We start from the raw sequence: 14820 nt of genomic DNA on the forward strand, positions 1-14820 counted from the left end.
AATAACAATAACGACTAAAAGTTGTTACTTATCATATCGAAAACGGATTAGTAAGTAATATACCTACTATTTCGCATGATTCACGATACTGCAATAATACGAGGTCACAATAATATATAATTATTTACGTCTATAGTCTATAATAATAAACAAAAACAATGATAATAATACGTCATAATAAACTAAGATATCTTAAATTTGTCGTTTGCCGAATTACATTTAATATATTATAATATAATCGTTGTTTTTCAAAAGTATTATACCACCCACTATTACGTTTATGATTGCGTTGACGAATTATCGAAAAATAATTTCATAGACAGCATATTTTGTAATAGATGACTTATATTGTATGTATTCTTATTGTTATATATTTTCACGACGTTCTACCGTGATTTAATGTGTTCATCGAATTTTTCGTGAAGGTTTTAATGTTTTTGCAAGATGTCACGTAAGAATAAATACTATACGATATACATTATTATGTGTATTCATTGAATATGCACTATATACAATAAACTTTACACTATATATTATATATATTACTATTTACTATTATTATTACGAGTATAAGATGTGTACAAAATAGACTTCTTCGTCAACAGTACCATAAAATATATATTCTTTGTTCGCCTTATGTCTGTATAACGTAAATACTAAATACATAATATCTCAAGGAAAAAACGATAACATATTTATTAAAATATTAATAGTTATAATTTGATATTTTTTTCCTCGCAATTAAAATAAATAAAAGCTAAATATGATAATTTTTTTCTAAATATAATTATAAAAAAAATAATTTATTTATTCAATAACGATTTGATTATTTTTTTTCTTTTATAAATCAAAAACATTTTTAAATACACCGTAAGATAAGAATAATTGATTAAATAAATAGGTAATTAAATAGAATAGAATATTATTATTTTTTACTATTTTTATTAATTCTTTGTTATGACATCTATTCCGTAAGTTCATTAGTTTAAAATTGTATTTATAATTTATTTACAATATACGTCAAACTCAAATTAAGTAGTATAATTCAGTTTTCTTTGAAAAATGTATAATATGCTTTTTGTTTCAATTAGAAGTTCTGGTTTAATGATTATATGTTAGATTGGTTGTTTTTATTATACCTCCATATTTTTGGTATTAAGATAATATGCTTAATAGTATAATCTACAGTGGGTGATTCACATATGGTTGGATCATTTATAGCCACGAGGTGATTGTGTGTTGTAAATGAGAGGCTTTTTCAAAGGCGGCAAAGTTATAATATCTTAGTTTATCCTTTTTAGACTTGGGCAGTGGTTTATATAATATTTGATTGTGGTTTTGTATTTTTTTTAGTTCTGTACGTTAGTGCATTTAATGTTTTTGTCATTTGAGATTTAGTACTTATTGCGATTTTATTAATATACTATTTATAGTGATCAGTTACCTAACCTCCACAGGATACTACCTCAATGTTACAAAAAAAATTTAAAAATTTAAATTATAGTCTTTAGGAATATGTAAAAATTCCAAAAAATCAGATTTTGAATAACTGTATTATTGAGAAAAAAATTAAGTGAGCTTAGAGCATGCTTAATTAATTAACCTGAATATTATATATTATTCTCGTGTACTCGTATTAAAATAGTACGTATTATAGGCGTAATATAATATTTTGTACAAATGATGACTGGAAATTTCCAACGATTGGATGAATCATTCGATCACATTGACGTCGTTGGAAGGTTGCGTTTACAATATGTCATTACAGATATACTATTCTCGCCCGAGGTGCTAACGAGGTGGTATTCATTGTAAGCTGATGATAATTATAACAGTATCATATGAATATATGATATTGTATTATACTTATACTTATTTGATGTCCAAGATTAAAATCCATCGGAATAAAAAATTATTAATCCTTCGCTTCTGTGGGTGACCCTGAAAACACAAGTTTGGCGAATGTTCTTCCCGCAATAACTGTTAATCATCATATATTAATAATATATATTTTATTTTATATTATTATAATATAAAATAAAAGTTACGTGATTTTTATGACAAATCTCCGGTTCATTCATCTTTGCTTTTTTTTACCAGTATTTTTTCTACGTCGATCGATAATGATGCATGGGGTTGTTTGATGACCGGTCTGCCACTTAAAGAATAACGCTAATGTTTATGGTCACCTTTACAGTTAGTTAATTTTTCACGTTTCAAGGTCAATTTAAATGTTATAATATATTGCAGTGCGCTTTCCAAAAGTCAACGCTTACTCTGTATTATATGAAAGCTATTTACTGAATTACAAAAATTGATTATTAATTAAATAAACAATACAGGAGAGGGGTATTTGGTGACTAAATTCATTTATAATATGCAAAATAACATGTTAATTATTAATAAATAATATATCAAAATAATAAATAATTTATTATATACTTCAGTAAATAGTAAATATAAAATTGTTTTAAAAATATAAACAATGTATTATCATAAGTACCTAATTGAAAAATACGATTAAAGATTATTAAAATGCGTGCTGATTATAATATCTAAATGACTAAATGTATATAATATATAAATATAATAATATTATCTATAGCTATTTCATGCTAAAATAAAATGAAAACACAATCAATACTAGTTTAGACGAATGTATAATGAAAAGGTCGTAAACTCGTAACATTCACGTACTTTTTAATTAATATACAAATACGAAATCAGTGAATGTTTAAAATTTCTGGTTGAATTTTCGTAAATAAATTGAATAATATATTATTATGTTTATCGTACGGCAGAAATATGTTAAAGTCTCCGTCTCAAACATATGTACAATATAATTTATAGTAAAATATGGCAAGTCCTATTTAGCTGCGTTCTGATTACTTTATTTTATCCTACAACCGATGTTGATTACGATATTACTAGAGTCCGTGCAAATATTATTTACAACAATGAATATAATTTAGTAGTTTACTAATATCTCATTTGATTAAAGTGCTCTTATGATATTTAAATTACGATTCGTAAACATGTTTTTAAAATAATTATGCATTTTTTGGTTTGTATGGTTCAATGTTTCAAAGTTCAATATTATACGGTTTTTATTTTGTAATTACTGTAACGTATTTAAAAACTAAAAAGATTTAATATAGTTATAAATTATCATATTTTCCCATGAAATTGTTCACTTATTTTGAATACAATCAAAACCAATATTAAAAATAAAGTAATTGCATCCGGTTCATTTTAATATTACATACCAGGTACTGTGAGTGTTTTACAAAATTAAAAACTGCAGGCATTATTAGTAAGTGTCATTTATTCTACATTTTGCGTTCTCGCAAAATAATCATACCTACTCTTGTTTCTTATAGTATGCATATAAGTATTTTGGATAATATATTGTGTAATTACAAAATTTGATTTCGAATGAAAAAAATGTTACTTGGCGCTTTTGGGTAATAATTGAACACCCACGAAGTATATTTTCTATGTAGTTATTATCATTATATACACGTTTTGGATTTTGTGACGTAGGTCGATAACGTTGTAGATATGTTTAATATATTATATTAAAGTACGTATATCGTAAACCTACGCTCAGCGCACGCGTGTGTGTATTAATTTTTTGTGGTTTTTTATTTCGACTTCACCGCACCACCACTAACAAGTCGTCTTTCTTCAGTTTTTTTTTTACTCAGTTTCCACCGTCGATGTGTCACAATAATCTATAAGCATCACATCGCCACAGCGCAGATTCCATCTACTTTTCGTGATCGCCCTTACTATTGCAGATACTGCGGTAATGCTGATGACATACTCGAAAAGTCGAGAGTTTTCAAAAAGTACTTGATGGTGAAATGGATAATTTTACCGATTGCATAAATTATAGTATAATAGGTATAATGGTATATTTATTAAAATAAGACATAATTATTGAGATATTAAGTAAATTATACTAATAAATAATATACATGAATTCAGTTTGAGGCGTGTGACCCATAATCCCCAGAAAATATTCAATTTTATGTATAAAATGCAAAATTTTATTTACTTTATACTATCTTCGATTTCTCATTGTGTGTCGTCACGCGCAGACAATGTTTAAGTATGTCAACGTATGATTAAAAAAATTCATAACTAGATTTATCTAAGTTATAATGAAGATTATAAATTTAGTTTTAAAGTATTTATTTTTATTGGTTTTTATATTTTATTAAATTATTTATTTAAATATTCTATGAGATTACTGGGCCTCATTGAGATAAAATCAAATGGAGACCCTGAGGCTATTATTTTAATTACTTTTTTTGTACTTATCCAAGGGCCCAGTATTATAGATAGTAAGACCAATGGGCCACAACCCCATCCTCCTACTGTTCATTTATGGGGATTATTCGAAATTAGAATTTTCTAAACTCATTTTGATTTTTAGTAAAAACTATGTCATAGTTTAAAATTGATTTTTATAAATTTTTCTCCAGCTGTTTAATAATATATCGTTGTATGACGTACGTATATCTATGTAATATTATAAGGATAAAAATTATCTTTGCGAACCATAAAAAATAACAAAAAGCATTTCCCAAATATTTATCGTGGTCGAGACAATAGACAGTATTTAATACGCATGATAATATGACTGCGAAACAGTACAATATTATATTATTTGGATAATAGTTAAAAACCTACTAAATTTAAAAACGTTAAATTACCAAATGATCGAAATACACACGTTGCTCAGTCGCTATTACAACTCTGTTATTAAATATTGTATCTGCGTGTTATAATATATCATACATTTATCTTTTGTCGACAATATAGAGGTAATGCAACAAGATCCGTTCGTTCCACTCTGCGCGGCCGTCTACTTTTATTTAAACCCCTTTTTTTCTTCTCATAATCCGTATATGATATGTCAACATTACGTATTACCTACCTACCTACCTAGTACCTATATAATACAATATCACACAATACACACTATACCTACCTACGGTTTCCGTTATTTATTCCATAATATAATTATTATACTTTATACTGTGTACTGTATATATAATACCATATATTATATACATATTATCTACACTAAAATATCATACAGTGCAGGGCGTGTGTCATCGTCGCACGCACCGCAACAAAATAAAATAATGTGGAACAAAACAAAACAACGCGTTTAACCAGTAGTAATATTGCTGCTTCAGGTGACGATAATAACGAACATTAGACTATTACAGGAATTTCGTCATATTTGTGATTTTGTCGTAAGTTATAATGTGTAATCAGTGTGATTATTGCGCATACAGGATTATAATTGATAATTGAAAAAATAATATCGCAGGATATCGTTTTAATATTATAATGAACATAAATATAATATGACAATTGACAATGCATTATGATGCCGAAAACGATAATGGTTATCGCAGTTATATTGAGATTTCTTAACTGCAATTGTTGAAGAGTGGGAAAATAATTTTTTCTCCTATACCCACACCACAGATATGTTAATATTATTAAATAGTATTGGTATACATATCACGTGTACCTACGGAAGAAAGCGTAATAAGCGCTTAGCACCTTCAAAATCATTTATAATTTCGACGAGTTTCGTTGAACCGTTTTTCAATTAGTAAATATATATATAATATACACATTTTACATTGTTAATCAATTATCATACATGTATATTATGTATATGTGAATGTACAGTGTATGATTCATAAATAATCGTAATAGTCGCATATTATATAATTACGTGCTACAGTTTTAATCGTTTTATTTATTTAGTTATATTTATATGCTTTAGAAAATAATTAACTTTTTATAAACATACAATATTTTTTCGTTCTTTTATCTGGGCATTTATTTTTAGAATTTTTTTTTCGGACTTTATTTCTTTAGATAAACATTTTTATACGCTTCATAAGTAACATTAAAAAATATGAATAAATACGTATATTATATATTTAAATACAATATTGTATTATATTGTATTATTTTTTATACATATATATTCAATATCCATACTTAAAAATAGTATAAACACAAAAGTAACTTTGTTTATTACTTTTTTCCTGTTAACAAAAAAAACAAAACTTGAACAGAATTAAAATAATTGTCAATATATTTATACATAATATGTAAATAAAATAATACAAAATAATATGTAATTATTAGTAAAATATTTAAAACATGGAATTCATTTAAAAATATGCGCAAATTTATAAAAATAAATATTTTTATTTTATTTGGGTAGTTATTTGATTTTTATGTTATTTTACAGAAAAATTCTTTTACATACAATAATTTAATAATCTAGAATACCAAAATAACCAAAATATAAATATAAATACATAGTATAGATTAAATTGGTATTAAAACATAATAAAGTAAACATTTATTTGAAATATATAATATTTATATAAAGCTTTCATTCTAAAAGATTCTCGCAACATGTTATAAAACTTAATAGCTCGTTTTTAAACAGAACGAAAAAATCTACGTTCAATAAAATGATGTACTTATTTACATATAAATATAATACCTACTTAAAATATACAATGAATCGTTGAATGCACTGTAATTCACTGGATACTCAGTATTCTTTCAAAATGGTGGTTAAAAAAATTTTAAAAAATGTACATTTTACTATCCAGGGTGAGTGAAAGTTGAAATTTTAAATTTTAAATTTCAAATTAAAATATTATCACTTGTCTAATTATAATTTATAAAAAATGACTGATAAATGTCTTAAAGTTATAAGATTTTTTTTTTGTATTTATAAATTGCATACAGTAAAAACAAATGTTCCCAATTTCCACAGTGCTTCATTTTGATACTATTTCATTTTCTATATTATAATTTATAACCTTTTCATTATTCTACTCAGTATTGATTATCGATAGTAAATATTTAAAACGCATTTCGTGTAAACAGCTACCTATAAAATCGATAAAAAATATAACGTTTTTTATCTAGAGAAATTTATTCAAGGCAAAAGTATACTAATCATGAACAGAATGCTATGATTTCTATGGTATGTAATGCCATTTATACATATAATATATATTTTAGTTATTCATTGTAGTATAAGCGAGTTATTCAATTAAATATATTTATTTCCTCATTTATATGTAAATATAATATAATATACATCAGACGCATATTTAAAATTTTACTTCAAAATGTATAAACATCGTTATACAGTTAAATAAAAAATTATATTCAATGTATCATAAAATAACATTTAAAGCAATGTTTATGAGGTATTAATTAATTAATATTTAGTCATGCTTAATAAATGCGTTATCAAAATCAATTATAATATTAGATATAATGTGTATTTTATTGACTTATTATATTATATTATACATTTATACAATATTTAAGGTACCTACCTACTATAAATGAGGAGGTAGTTATCCTAACCAAAAAAGAAAGAAATTATATAAATATAATCTCAGATTTCGTTGCCCCTCCCCCTTATATCGTGCATATTAACCTTTAGACGTAATTATAATTTATGCATAAAATCATCTATAGTAGAGGTATTGTCATAATAAAATAAATTATTATTAAATAAAATCAAGTAAACTCGAGCTATAGAAGTTTAATTATTTACCAACAGCCTCTTTTAGACGATTTCATAAATATATATATATTTCGTATAGCACAACCTAGCCAAAAAAATTTTCTTTATTGATATAAACACATTTTTATTTATGTAATATAATATTACATGGGGTGAGGGTCGTAAGTATTTTATTTTGGATTCTCAACAGGTAATATCACTTTTAAGTAAAAAAAACGTCCCCTACACCAATACAATATATAATATGATAATACCGGATAATACTGAATAACGCATACATGATAACACAAGTACCATTATATTTATGCAGCAGGTGTACATTATTTACGGTATACGATTTACTATAGTATATATACACGTGAACCATCCGCACAATCCCTTCTTCTATAACAACACAACAGGCACATTATCATATTATCACGTCGCGCGACACACAATGAGATTATAAATTGTAATAAAAACAACTTGATACGACGTTGTGGCTGAGGTTGTAGATTGTGTATTTTTGTTTTTCGAAGGGTCTAGTATGTCACATTATATAATATATACGCAGACGAATATGTAATTATCGTATGAAATTTATAGGAGGGTACGGGAGTACAGAGGTTTTGTATACAAGAGGGTGACATTGGTGTACGAAAACCTTACTAGCAGGAGAGAAGGACTTACTCGTAGGTTTTGGTAGTACAAACATAGGTATACATAATCCGTTGTCATTATTATAATTGTAATTTTAAAGATAATTTTAATAAATTAACAGTCATAAATAATTCTAAATATAACTAAGTGAATTTTCTAAGTTATTTAATGACGTATTATAAATGCACAGCCCTATGTAAGATAATATAATATATACGAGTACATGGGGTTTAGCGTCGTATTTAGTTGCATTGGAACCATCGAGTGCGCTAAAACAATACAGGTAATAACTTATTAGTAATTCAAACTATTTTATGAGATCGTATTTAATGCTTGTTACAACATAGCTATTATATTATACCATAACAAATAAATTATATTGTAAAAAAAGCTACACACCACACTATATTAACCCATAATTATATAATGACTAATAAGTGTTTATTAACGTTAACTAGTCCATCAAAATTTAATCGTTATTCAAGAAACAAAATGAGAATTAAGTGCACCACATATATGTTTATTTATACGATATAATGGGTGAAAATGCATTTAATATGGTGGTAGTGTATATTAGAGATACCCACAGTAGCTACTACACTATCGCGGTTTGTGTTTCTGGTATAGACTATGTATACTTCTATTACAACAAATATATTTTACAGTGTATCATAACCAGAGGTCTTTAACTCTGTTTGACTGCTTAAATCTATATCTGCCTTTTTCCATATTTTAAATTGTAGGTATCTACTAAAAAATTGTTTTATATAAAACAGATTTAAAATGCCAATTCTCAAACGTGTCTTTTTTTGTTTTCAATGTCACTTATATAAATATCTTTGCATGTATACTGCTATTTATGATTTTTTTAAGATTATATATTATACCATAATATGACTATAAACACTTAACACGCATAAAAAATAGTATTTTATACATATTCAAATGATTACAATTACTGAACCAGGACCGGGTTTAACTTAGCGCTATTATTCCCCATAAATGTCCGTCAATAATTAATAATTGTATAACAATTAAATTTATATTATATTATATACATAATTAATTGCATTATTATATATATATTAATGTTAATACAAAAATACTTGTTGTCGGTATAACTCATTGTTGTTCGATAAGAAATACGAATACCGTCATAATTAGGTTATAAGAAATATATTTATAGGTTTATTAAAATTTACTGACATTTTGTTTCGTAAGTCAATAATAATAGAACACTAAGTAATAATATACTTAGAATTAACTCTAATATTTATTATAGAGTATATATTATATATGTATAGTATAGACTAGTATATTATATAATATATATATATGTATATATTAATGTGAATAATAGTATATAATAGTATTATTTTGAAATATAATATTTTGTTTCCGTTAAAAGTTATCGCACATAACCATTTTGTATTCGATATTACTTATAAAATAAAAAGGAGTTAAAGCCGTTTTCCTCGGTTGTAGTAATACAATATACTGCTAAGATATAAGGTACTCGGTGATACGAAAATTACTATCTATGCATATGCGTAAATATAAAAGAAATATGATGAGATGCTGATTTTTGATATTTTTAATTTTTAATAAATAAAGTATACACTCCCTTTCCTCATCCATCAGGTAAAATTTCAAAGTTACCTTTCTCGCTTATGTTTTTAGTTGATTAATAATTTAGTATCTACTTATAATTAGTCTTTAACAATCAATAATATACCCACAATGTTTTAAATATTTACGGATTAATACTTTTTAATACTACAAGTATTTAATTTAAATGATGATGCGATAATAAACAATTTAAATTACGCTAGTATATTTTTGCCTTGTACTCACATGCCGCATGTGTTGTACAAAATCTATGACTATAATTTATGTAAAAAGTAGAAAAAAGGGTAACGTGATGTGGTGGTAGTTATCCGGATATAGACATTTAAGACAATTCTGCAAAAAAATATTCGTTAAACTCGTCAGAAACATTTAAAACTCCTAATTTTTTGTATACACCATAAAAGGAATTACAGCAGAGATTTTATATAACTCTATACGTGGTCCACACTGTTGTTATTTATATATATATATATATATATATTCGCGACCATTGTACACATTAAAGAAACACTACAGATTACAGTTCTACATGATAAACATAATATAATCAATAACCCAATACGCCAAAATATAAATATGCACATCAAATTAATGGTAAAAAAAATGTGATTAATGAACTAATTGTATTATGTATTTATTACAGGTGTAACTAAATTATAGGTTTTTCACGGATATCTACGTCGCTTGAGTCACGGAAAAATAGGTTTTTCGATTTCAGAACAGAACAACTCAAACTTGTGAACAAACTTTGATGAGTATGTATAACACATTTTTTGACTATCATACACCATTTATTATACCTTAAGAAAAATCTAAACTCGCAAAATCCTCTTATGAATTTTTTTTAATGTACTAACAAGTCATAATTTTGTATTGCTGTAAAATTAAAATATAAAAAACAAACCATATTAGATTTCACTATATAATATTATTACTTTTAGATTTCATAATAGGCCAATTAACTCTAGTTTAACACAACAGGGTTAAACGTATTATTTAGAACCCACAATTTGCTATATTATAACATTCGTTTGTAAAATGGAGACAATGCATGCTACCAGCGTCTTCTTAAATGTTCAATTATGTTCTCAAACGACTCAAACGTTACACTGTAGGTATTAACACAATATTTGTATGATTAAAATATACGATCTTCGTTTAAGTTATTTTCTAGTTTTAAATTTAGTTCATACAGTTACACAATGTACAGTAATGCTGCGGTTGACCTACAAACCAACGAATTTTTTTAAAAATATAAACAATATCAATATCTAGATTTTCTCTTAGCTATACACATAAACAAACGTATTGAACGAAAGCCGTAGTTAAAAAAAATATAACCTATTTTTGACCATGATATATATAATATATGTACAATAACATTGTAAAAACCGAGTTTACTCCGGAGTATTAAATTTTTATCGTGAATAAGTGACAAAACAATGTTTACTTTGGCATACTTATTATACTGTAATAATCAAAGTATAGGTTTTTATAATAATACTGTTTTTCTGTATAATTAATAAATTATAATCTTATTAGAGTATAGAGTTTATTTTTTTCTTAAAATCGAACAAGTATTTGTCGAATCCCTACTAACGATAATTTAATAAAATATATTATATTAATATTATATAGTAAAAAAGTAAAAATGCAATTTAAAATATATTTATAAAAAGTATCAACATTGAACATAATATACATGGTAATCCATTTAACGTAAAATACTGATTATTTCAGAAAACACTAGTGTTTTTGAATCTATTTGTTTTACATAACTTTAAATATTTTTTTAACATTATAATTTTTATGTTTTTCACTCAATTAAAAATGACAACATACATTTTTTATTTCGTATTCTGAAAAAAAAGTTATAATTATATAATTAAATGTATATATTAGTATTAATTCAGTATTATAAAATATTAGTACTCCAAAAATTATACTGCTTTGGAATAAAAACACGTTTGGTATGTAATAAAAGTTAAAAATTAAAAAATGATAGTGATAACAAATATTAAAATATATATATATGTATTATTTCTAATAAATTAAAATTATATCATGAATATTTTTAAAAAACGCCAATAGTTATTAAAATATTGAGTTTCTTATATTATGTTAAATGGAACACCCAGTATTTTACAATAAATAATGTATATTCAACATATTATAAATTATAATATACCAGACATTCAAATCCTATTGAAGATCATTGACGTTTTCACTGTATATATATATATATATACCAATATTTGTTTTTGGAAGGTTTTAACTTGGAATTTCTATTGTCATTATTTATATTGGCTCTGTTATAATATTATAATATTACTATAAGGTGTACATAAACGTCCGTAAATGTATTATGTACTGATTTAATATAGTGGAAATGTTTTTATTATCTTTTTGAAACGTGCAGTCATCTGTTCATATAAATCTTATGAATCTTTTGGTTAACAGTATACAAAAACAACACTAACAAGTCAAAAATCGAAATATATAATATGGTATTTGTAGTAATTTAAGAATGATTTTTATTATACCACTAAACCGCACATTTTGATCATTTATATTATAAAATAGATATATAAATTATTAAAATACGTATACCTACTTTTTTTATTATCCCAAGTTTGTGAATGGACATCATAATGAAATCAACCAATAATGGCAGTGACTTTAGACTTGTAATATATATGACATATTTAAGTTCATGTTATAAATACAATAAATAATAATAAGTTGTTTTATAGTTAAAAAAAGCTGTCTTGGGATTGAAAAAAGACTTATTTTTTTGTATAATTTGAAAATATTGTCTATTATTTTTGTTTTTTACCTAAGTTACTTTATTATGAAAAAAATTTGAATGATTTATTTTTTTTTTACTCATTTTTGAATAATTTAGATTTTCATCCAACCATGATAATATTATAGTTTGTCATGATTGTTATTAAAATCTTTTAACTGTTATATAATCTTACAAAAATTTGTAGTATAGTAGGAGTAGATGCGTGTAATAGCCAGTATATTGTACATACAAATATATAAATGTAGGTACTAAATATGTACGTAACAATAATAATAACAATAAAAAATGTTTTACGTATTTATAAACAAGTAACAAAAAAAATTGTATTTGCTTAGTATAATACAACAATATTGTTCTCCTTCCGTGATTCTCTCATCGTTCAGCAGAATGACGCATCGCTACATAGATTAACACGGTTTTCGTTTTTATAACAATAATAGTTATCTTTTGTATAGTTAGAATTTTTATCACTCATTTGAGTGAAGCACTTAACATAGTGTACTTACTGTCTTCTTGCAGTCAAATCCGTTGTCGCGGATATATATATTTCTTGTCGTTGAAATAGGTACCTACCTACGCCGCATTATTTACTGAGGCCGAATTATTATTAAACTTTACAAATTTCTTTTTCCTTAAATTATTTTTTATTAGAAAAAAAAATTATACGTTTTTAACGTTATTCGTTTCTTTTGTTCAATCAAATCTTATACAGTGTGTGTTCTTAATCACTCAAAGTACCTACCTGAGCTATATAGCACAACGTGGATGACATCAGTTTCTCGTACGTAATAATATACATGTAATAATATGTCACTTTATTTTTAATTCACGAGTATATAATTTTATAGTCTATGTGGTATATAATATTGTAATATAATTATTAGTTATGTAAAATATAACAGCAATATTGGCTTTTACTCGAGTATCCACGATAATATATTGCGTGTAGGTATAATTGAAAATTGAAAAATGATCAAAATAAAAAGCAGGTAATATTTCATAATATTATGTTCAACGTCTAAAAACCAATGTATGGATAGGTATCTACACGCTACTATGAAATATAACGATTAATATACCTATATATAATGTAGATATAATTATATAACTTAATCTCAAAATGTTTTAGTTTTAAAACAATTATCTCGTTTATTTTAGACACATTAAAGTTTACTAATTCATTGCAAAATTGAAAGACATAAGATATTATACTGATTTTATATCCACATAGCAGTATAATTAAGTTAAGAACTATACGAATTTTATAAGTATTAATATATGAAAACAGTTATTACCTATCTACTAAATTATTTAAATAGTAATATTTTTATGGTAGTACAAATCACTATTTCAGTCGGCTAAAAATATCACTAAATATATAATATATCAATTTATCTACTTAAGAAATATTATAAGTATTAGGAAGAGTACAAACTTTCATCATCGTTCAATAATTTATTGAACGTCCATTTATGATATATCAATTCAATAGATTTTCTATTATCTCCTGTACAATGGTATTGAATTTATAATTAATTATAATACTTCGATAAGCTGTCATATATTATTTGTAATAAAAATATAATTATGCAATATAATGTAAATATTATACTTATACTTAAAAATCAATTATTCGTAAATTCGGTAGGTATCTGGTATATACGGTGTATACGTGACACAACTAGTACTCATCATTCGAATAATCCGTTATTCATATTCCGATAAGTATAAAATGCGACGATAGCTGCCGTAATAAACTTTATTATTAAATTCAATAATAAAGCGGTTGTTTTCTATCTTTCTCTACCAATTAATCTATAATAATGCAATTAGAATTCTAAAATTTTGATTTTGTCATCAAATCTACTTGAAATCGATTTGAATTTTTTGATTATTCTCCTTGAGTCCTAAAAATATTTTTTTTTAAACTGAGTTACATTAAAATATTAAGACTTAAAAATCTGTTTTCAAAGTTTTAATAACTTTGCTAGATCAATCAGTAAGTTGAAACACATCTAAAATTATTATAATGTTATAATCAAATGAAACAGAAAATTGCCACTATAACAAATAACAATATAGCTTTAAAACTTAAATTTTAACTAATTATGTATTATTTGTTATATTACTTTATTTAAAATAT

The 14820-nt window shown here is 24.7% G+C and overlaps 1 protein-coding gene across 3 annotated transcripts in view; it reads left to right on the forward strand.

Moving 5' to 3' along the window:
* LOC114123208 (choline transporter-like 2) overlaps positions 1–14820 on the forward strand; it is a 64804-nt gene that overhangs the window by 14394 nt on the left and 35590 nt on the right. For 2 of the 3 annotated variants that reach the window (XM_050197060.1, XM_027986106.2), the window contains exon 2: positions 10512–10623. The gene's annotated coding sequence lies outside the window, so the exon portion shown is untranslated. Of the gene's footprint in view, positions 1–10511; positions 10624–13171; positions 13459–14820 lie in introns of those variants that run through there. The other variant, XM_027986105.2, reaches the window with a different exon arrangement.

The sequence above is a fragment of the Aphis gossypii genome, chromosome 1, assembly GCF_020184175.1.
Source record: "Aphis gossypii isolate Hap1 chromosome 1, ASM2018417v2, whole genome shotgun sequence".
NCBI lineage: Eukaryota > Metazoa > Arthropoda > Insecta > Hemiptera > Aphididae > Aphis > Aphis gossypii.